The sequence below is a fragment of the Amblyraja radiata genome, chromosome 13, assembly GCF_010909765.2.
Source record: "Amblyraja radiata isolate CabotCenter1 chromosome 13, sAmbRad1.1.pri, whole genome shotgun sequence".
NCBI lineage: Eukaryota > Metazoa > Chordata > Chondrichthyes > Rajiformes > Rajidae > Amblyraja > Amblyraja radiata.
This window is the reverse complement of record NC_045968.1, coordinates 42,556,249-42,564,352: the sequence shown is the minus strand read 5'-3', so window position 1 is coordinate 42,564,352 and position 8,104 is coordinate 42,556,249.

The window sequence follows — 8,104 nt, the reverse complement described above, 5'->3', positions numbered from 1 at the left end:
CATAATAATAATAAATAATAATGGATGGGATTTATATAGCGCCTTTCTAATACTCAAGGCGCTTGATACTTGATAATGCGGGCTATAGGCCAACAGCTAACTTTGGACTAACTGAACGGTACCGTTAGGCCGCAGGAGAAAACATCTGTATAGTTACACTGATATTATGGGAAGTAACAGAATGGAGAAACAAATAGAACACCTTTTACTGATGCCGGTAATTATCAACTAAACTGCTGCAATGCGTCAAGGTCACATTTTTATTTTTATTTGTTCTAGAAACATAGAATCATAGAAAAATAGCTGCAGGAGTAGACCATTCGGCCCATCAAGCCAGCACCGTAATTCAATATGATAATGGCTGATCATCTAAAATCAGTACCCCGTTCCTGCTTTTTCCCTATATCCCTTGATTACTTTAGCCCTATATTATACATAATATAATAGTCAGTTCATGAAGAAACACTTAAATAAATGTACACAACATTGCAGGGCGGCATAGTGGTGCATGTTCCTTTTTGGAACTCCATTGCCTATGTGGAAACAGACAGCAAGCTGCTGTTTAACTAGGATTTGGCTCAATCCTGTTATAGTTCCCAGTCCCACTTTATTCGCATAGAGACTCATATAGAGCCATACAGCGTGGAAACAGGCCCTTCCTACAATTACCAAGACTACCTTATAGCCAGGCAAGACTCAAAATACTGGAGTAACTCAGAGGTTCATGCGACATAACCCGGGAAAACATGGATAATGATGTTGTTGCAGGGATGCTGCCTGACCAGCTGAGTTACTCCAGCACTTTGAGTCTTTCCTTAGTAAACTAGCTTTGTAAATCCTGACCAAAATAAAGCTAAAAGAGGGCCAAAATAAAGTACAGAATCCATGCATTCACAAGGCCTGATGGTCAATTCTGCAGGAGAAGCCACAAGCTGTGTGACAATATCCCTGTAATTTATGCATATGAGCTGTGCTCATTCTTGCACATGCTCAGTAAATCAGTCAGTGACCTTTGAATTGGAAATAAATCATTCCTGTTTTTGATTCCAACATGAATGTGCATGCGGCCATCTTTCACTGTACATTATGTACTAGTTTACTTATTTTATAAGCAGACAGATATCAAAACATGGTGGCAGCGGTAAACGTGAACGTGAAACTTGTGAATCAAATGGACACGATGATGATTAAGCAATAGACAATAGGTGCAGGAGTAGGTCATTCGGCCCTTTGAGCCAGCACTGCCATTCAGCACCAAGACATCTCCAGGGCATGATGATGAGGATGCTACACTACGACATCAAGATCAAGTGGGTAAAGGGACAAGACATGCATCTCGCAGATATGCTCTCCCGAGCACACCTCCCTGACACCACAGGATCGACCAGATTCACAGATGTCAAAGTAGTTGAGTCCTTGAGCATGGGAGAGGACAAGGTCAAACCCATCCAAGCCCACACCAGGGAAGACGAAACACTACAAACAGTTAAGAGAGTAATCCAAAATGGATGGCCAGATCACAAGGCACAAGTTCCAGAGGCAGCACAACCATACTTCAACGTCAGAGACAGGTTGAGTGTGCAAGACGACCTAGTATTCAGAGGAGAGAGAGTTGTAATCCCTGTCACTCTACGTAGAGATATGAAGGAGACACTCCACACCTCTCACCTGGGAGTGGAAGGAACCCTCAGACGTGCTAGAGAATGCATTTTCTGGCCCGGAATGAACTGTGATGTGAAACAGTTCATTTCAAACAGTGAAGCCTGCAGGACGTACGAACAACAGAATCAGAAAGAAACTCTGATGCCCCATGACCTCCCAGATCGACCATGGGAGAAAGTGGGAACCGATATGTTAGAACTTGAGGGAAAGCACTATTTAATCACAGTGGACTATCTATCTAATGTCCGGGAGATAGACAGACTGTACAACCTGAACAGCAGGACAATCATTGTGAACCTTAAGAGCCACTTTGCAAGATAGGTAATTCCCAGCACTGTGGTAAGCGCCAACGGAACACAGTTCTCATCAGAGGAGTTCGCCAAATTTACCAGGAAATGGGCATTTGACCACTATACAATTTCTCCAAGACATAGCCAAGCTAACGGAAAGGTGGAATCGGCAATCAAGGCAGCTAAGCGAGTGCTGAAGAAAAATAATCACTCTAAGACAGGTGTTTACTTGGCAAGACTGGAATTACGCAACACCCCTGTGCAAGGAGGTAACAGTGGTCCTGCACAAAGACTACATGGAAGGAGAACAAGGGCGACACTTCCAACGCCATCTAACCTCAAACCACATGGTGTTGAGATACTCACAGAAGAGAGGAAAAAGATGATGGATTTGCAATGAAAACAGTCAAAAATCTACAACTGACATGCCAAGAATCTGCCAATCCTGGAAGAAGATGATGTCGTAAGACTCAAACCCTACAAACTAGAAGATACCAGATGGCAGAGCAACAGTTCAGAGATGACTGGATGAGAGATCATATGAAGTTGAGACAGTCAGGACTTCTAATCCGACATAACCGAGTGGATCTGGAGAAGACCGGAGAACAACCGCCACACATAACTCCAGAGAAACCACCAGATGTGGAGAAGACTGGGACACCTTTGCAACCTCAGCTGACATGGAAAAGACCAACACAACATGCATCACTGGAAAAAGAGGCAACTCGTGAAACTCTAAACACTGAGAATTCAAAACAAAAACAAAGTGACACAAGAGAAGAAACTAGAAGTGTTGCACAGAATGTACCTACTGAAAAGAAAGACATTTCTGAAAGAAACACCATCACAAAGACTAGGGCAGGTAGAGCAGTCAGACCGCCGGAAAGGTATAGGCTGTGGGCCGAGCATCAAAAATGTGTCTAGAAATCAACTTTCGTGACCCATATCTCGGAACTACGTGACGTTTTGCACAGATTTAGATAAAATATAATTGAGAAGGAAGTCATAACTCGTCAGTGCCAAAGGTTGCACATTAATTAATTAAACTAATTAGAAAATGAGATCGAAAAAGTAAGCGCCATCTAGTGTCCAATGCCCATATTACACCATAGGGAGCCTATTTCTGCGTTGCAGCCTATTTAAACCTTAAATTATTATACCATATATATAAATATATATATGACTTGTGAATATGACTGTAATCATATATGATTATGTATAATTATATCATATAAAAATATCCGTGAGGGCGGCCTGACGCGGGGCTGAGACGCTCACGTGAGGGCGACCCGGCTCGGGGCTGGAACGGTGCTCCGGTGGCGGTGAGACGGCGTTCTTGCGGCGGCGGCGGCGGCCTGAAGCGGCATTTTCACGGGGCGACTTGACGCAAGAGTTAACCGGAGTTTAACATCGTGGGAACCTCGTGCGATAACAGTACGGCATTCGTGGACCACCGTGGACTACCATAGCGCTAACGGCAGGTAATCGTGTAACTTGGTCACTCGGGAGAAAATTCAAGAAAGTTTGAATTTCTCCAAGAGTGACTTGTACACTTGTGGTTGAGTATTGCAACATTATATGAACGTAGTGGCCAGTGCGATATCCGTAATAACTCTTGCGGGTACCGTGGGAACTCCTGCGAACGGTGAACCCGGAAGCTGGATAGAGGGGACAGAAGGTGATTAAAAATTATCTTCTGTGGGATTGAATTTAAAAAATAAATAAAAATAAAGATTTACATCCGCATATGGACATCAACTTATTCATGAGTTATGTTAATGAGATTCAAGAAAATAACTATAATCTTTAAAAGGGACTTTAAAAGGGACTTTACTGAAAGGTTACGCATTTTTATGGTCCGTGAGAAATTTTTCACATGTACTTCTTTGAGAGATACAGGTCGGAGTCCTCGGGTCCAGGGGTCCGGAACGCTACCAATCAATGTTGTACAGAGACCCGTGTAAGGAGTGAACTGCACATGCTGGTTTAAACCGAAGACAGACACAAAAAGCTGGAGTAACTCAGCGAGTCAAGCAGCATCTCTGGAGATGCAGCGCGTCAATGAAAAAAACCAACATCCTGTACTCGAAATTATTTAGTATAGGCATGTCTCCAAATGAGCCGATTCAACCAAGGGAGGATATATATAGTGTGTGAAAAAAAAAGTTACATCATTTGTGTCACGTGTAGTTCACGATGTTCATTCAAGATTTAACGCGAAAGCTCGGGAAACGGCCAAGTCACTCGCACAAATAACATAAATGCCGAGTACCGTGGGAACTCTTTATCTATCCCCGTTATATAGGTATGTTGCAAAGTCTACCTGAAGCGTCGTTGAAAATCTTCCGCAGCCCGTGTGCGCGATTTTGGCGCCGTTTAGAGGGGGCGGGTTTAAAACGCGATTTTCTCTAGGCTGTTCAAATCGAAGATGTTCAGCCTAGTTAATTATTAACGAAAAATCGCTGAAAGACCCCGTCGCAAAAGCTATTATTAGTTTTAAAGGCCTCGTATAATAGTTATAGTAGTTTAAAAATCAGTCTCTAAACCCGCGACCGCCAGCAACCGCAGGGTCTCATAAAGCAAATATCTGAAGGTATGCTGTATATTTTTACATTAAAAAGGGCTTCTAAAGATCCCTTTATACAAAGTTTAATATTGCGAGTAGCTCATTTTGGGCCCATTATATCGCGCAGTATTTTTCTGGGCATTTGAGGGCACAAATCTAGCGCAATGTGAACGTCCTAAACCAGCGCGTTCTACAGGAACCCACTGGAAAGCTGATTTAAAATGGACTTTAATTTACAGCAATTGAACACTAAATTCCTTCCATTTGGCCTATAAATTAATGTAAATGAGATTTTAAAATCATGTTTTATTGTGAATTATTTGTGAATATTATTTGGACATTTAGGCTATTTAAAAATGTTAATCATTTATTAAGAAATGGATAGATGTTTAGATCTAGTAATTGAAGTCTGAAATTAGCTACAATTAGGTAACTAACTAATTATATGCTTTAATTTCAGGTCATCCAAGTAAGATTATTTTATATTTGTTTCAGAATGCTTCAATCTATGATAACTGAAAATTTCATTCAGTTCTCTTAATTTTTAAGAAAGTTATGGGCTTTTGACTGTTCACGATCACAGCTTTTTTGTTATGTCCATAGAAAATCAATAGGGAACAAGATGCTCATTTCCCAGTATGAAAATGGCCATAACTTTTTAAATACTTGAGATATGAAAGTGAATTAGGTGTCAAATTAAACTTATTTTTATGCTTTATCTGATGGGATAAATTACAGACTTGATTTTTTAAATCTCAAAATTTTGTAACATTGCTACGTTATATCGTGCGAGACTCGTGCTGGACCACGACCTCTTCACTCTTGTGACATCTTGCGTCAACTCGCCCCATGAAAAGGCCGCTTGAGTCCGGGGTTCGGCCGTGGGCCAGTGGACGAAGTCGTCAACAGCTGCGTCCGCTGGACTGTAGGGCGGCAGCTTCGACCACCCCGGGCCGCGGTGTTTGAACCGGCCCGTTCGTGGAGCTCGGTAAGCCGCGGGACTGATTTACCATCGCCCGGTGGGGTATCGCCTCAGCGCAGAGGGAGAAGAGGAGGGAAGAGACTGCAGCCCTAAGATTTTTGCCTCCATCACAGTGAGGAGGTGCTTGGTGGACTCACTGTGGTGGATGATAATTTGTGTTTACTGTCTGTTCTGTTGTCTATTATTGTATTATTGTATGTATGACTGCAGGCACAAAATTTCGTTCAGACTGAAAGGTCTGAATGACAATAAAGGAAATTCAATTCAATTCAATTCAATTCAATAATTGTGCTTTTTTTTTTTCAAATGAGACTGCTGCAGTGTGCAGAGTGTGGGTCAAGGCTAAGGCATCTTCCACTGATGGGAAAATGCATAACCCTAACTCGCCCCCCTTCTAGAGCTGCCCACGGCTCGAGCTGGAGCTGCTTTTGGACCGGCTGCGGGCTCCGTACGTGTGGCCCGGCCCGGCCCGGCCCAACGCTCACCACCTGCCGGAGGCCCGGCCCAGCCCGGCCCAACCCTCACCACCTGCCGGAGGCCCGAAGGCCCGACCGATCCTCCACATTATCCATCGGCCTACCGACAAGCCCGACTGACAGACTGACTGATTGACCGATTGACCAACTGACTGACTGACCTACTGAATGATCCTAATCCTAACCCTAGCTCTCCATTTATTTATCATTTTAATTTAAGTTCACATCATGTTCACATTTTCAAGATGGCGGTGCTGCCTTAGCAGCTGCGGCTCGCCTGCAGTCCGTCTGTTCTTTCTTTTGTTTTTCTGGTCTTTTATCCTGTTTTTAGTTAATTTTTGTTTTATTTGGTTGTGTATGTGTGTGGGTGGGGGGAAGAAATATGTTTTTGGTCTCTTCCTTCTGAGGGATGCAACTTTTCTTGTCGTATTCCCCGTCTCCGTCTGCGCCGAAGCCTAATGGCGGAGCTGGCGGCCTCGGGGCTGTGGCAGTGTTCCGGCGACTCGGCCTCGGAGCTGTGGCGGCGTTCCGGCGACTCGGCCTCGGAGCTGTGGCAGCGTTCCGGCAGCAGCGGCGACCCAACCCGACCTCGGAGCTGTGGCGGCGTTCCGGCGGCGACCCGACCTCGGAGGCTCGGCCGCAGGCCCGGTGGACTCGGCCGCGGGCCAGTGGGCGACATTGTCGGGAGCTCGCAGGTCACAGGTTGGTGACCTGTTTTTCCGGAGCTCCCGCAACAACAGCTGCGTCCACAGGACTGGAGGGTGGCAGCTTCGGCTGCTTCGATCACCCCGGGCCGCGGAGTTTGAACCGGCGCTTGGATTCAGCCGCGGGTCTGACGTTACTTACCATCGCCCGGCGGGGTCACAACATCCGAAGCCTGGATCGTCTCGGCGCAGAGGGAGAACAAGGAGGGAAGTGACAAAGACAAGACTTTTGCCTTCCATCACAGTGAGGAGGTGTCTTGTGAACTCACTGTGGTGGATGTTAAATTTGTGTTTATTGTGTGTTTTTGTCATTTTTATTATATGTATGACTGCAAGGGAATGAAATTTCGTTCAGACCGAAAGGTCTGAATGACAAATAAATTCAATTCAATTCAATTCAATTCAATTCATAACTTTATAAAGATAAATCAATTGAAAAACAAAATTATCAGCAAGGTGAGCATTACCTTTATCCTTGGAAACCTTGTAATTGTTTTGATGTAATGAGGAGGCAGCCATGATCCCAGGCTCCTCGTTGCCTAGCGACCATAAAACAAAGCGCGGGATTGGTCAATTTGCGCCCGACCTCAATGTCAAACGTGCATTGATTGGGCAATTACTACTCAGAAAATTTGAGGTTTTTCTCATATTTCTTAAAAATGTGCAGGTTTTGGTCTTGACGAGTTTCAGGTATGATTTATATAATATATTTACACAATATGTTAAAAATGTAGGTAGTTCCGTGAGTTGGGTCACGAACCTGAACGAAAAAGTTCCTCGGCCCACAGCCTAGTAGAGCGAGTATGTCACAAAGTAATGTGTTTTACTGTGATGGACCTACCTGCTTATGAGAAGAAAACATGTGAACATTAGTTTATGTTATTGAAATGTCACGAGTGTGACTATGATTGAATTTGTGAAATAAGACAGAACAGTTGTTTTACTCTGTTAAGTTAAACCATATTACTACGGTGTAATATTATGAAAAGTGTTTAAGTTTACTTTGTTTTGGGATCGTCGGAAATGTAATCCTAAAATGTCAAAACGGAAAGGATGTGACAATATCCCTGAAATTTATGCATATGAGCTCACTCTCGCACATGCTCAGTAAATCAGTCAGTGACCTTTGACCTGGAAATAAATCATTCCTGTTTTTGATTCCAACATGAGTGTGTGTGAGACCATCTTTCTCTGTACATTATTATAATGTATACTTAATGTTTACTTATTTTATAAGCAGGCAGATAACAAAACAAGCTGCTAGCTGGTGGCGGGAAGTCTAGGTCCCAGATCAGCCCCACAGATAAGAAAAGTCTAAGTATCTTAATATATGAGAATCTTGCTGAAGGAACTCCAAGGTATTGTAAATGCATGAGTTTGATTGGATTGCTGCAAAGGGATTGTAAATAATGTAAATAATGTTG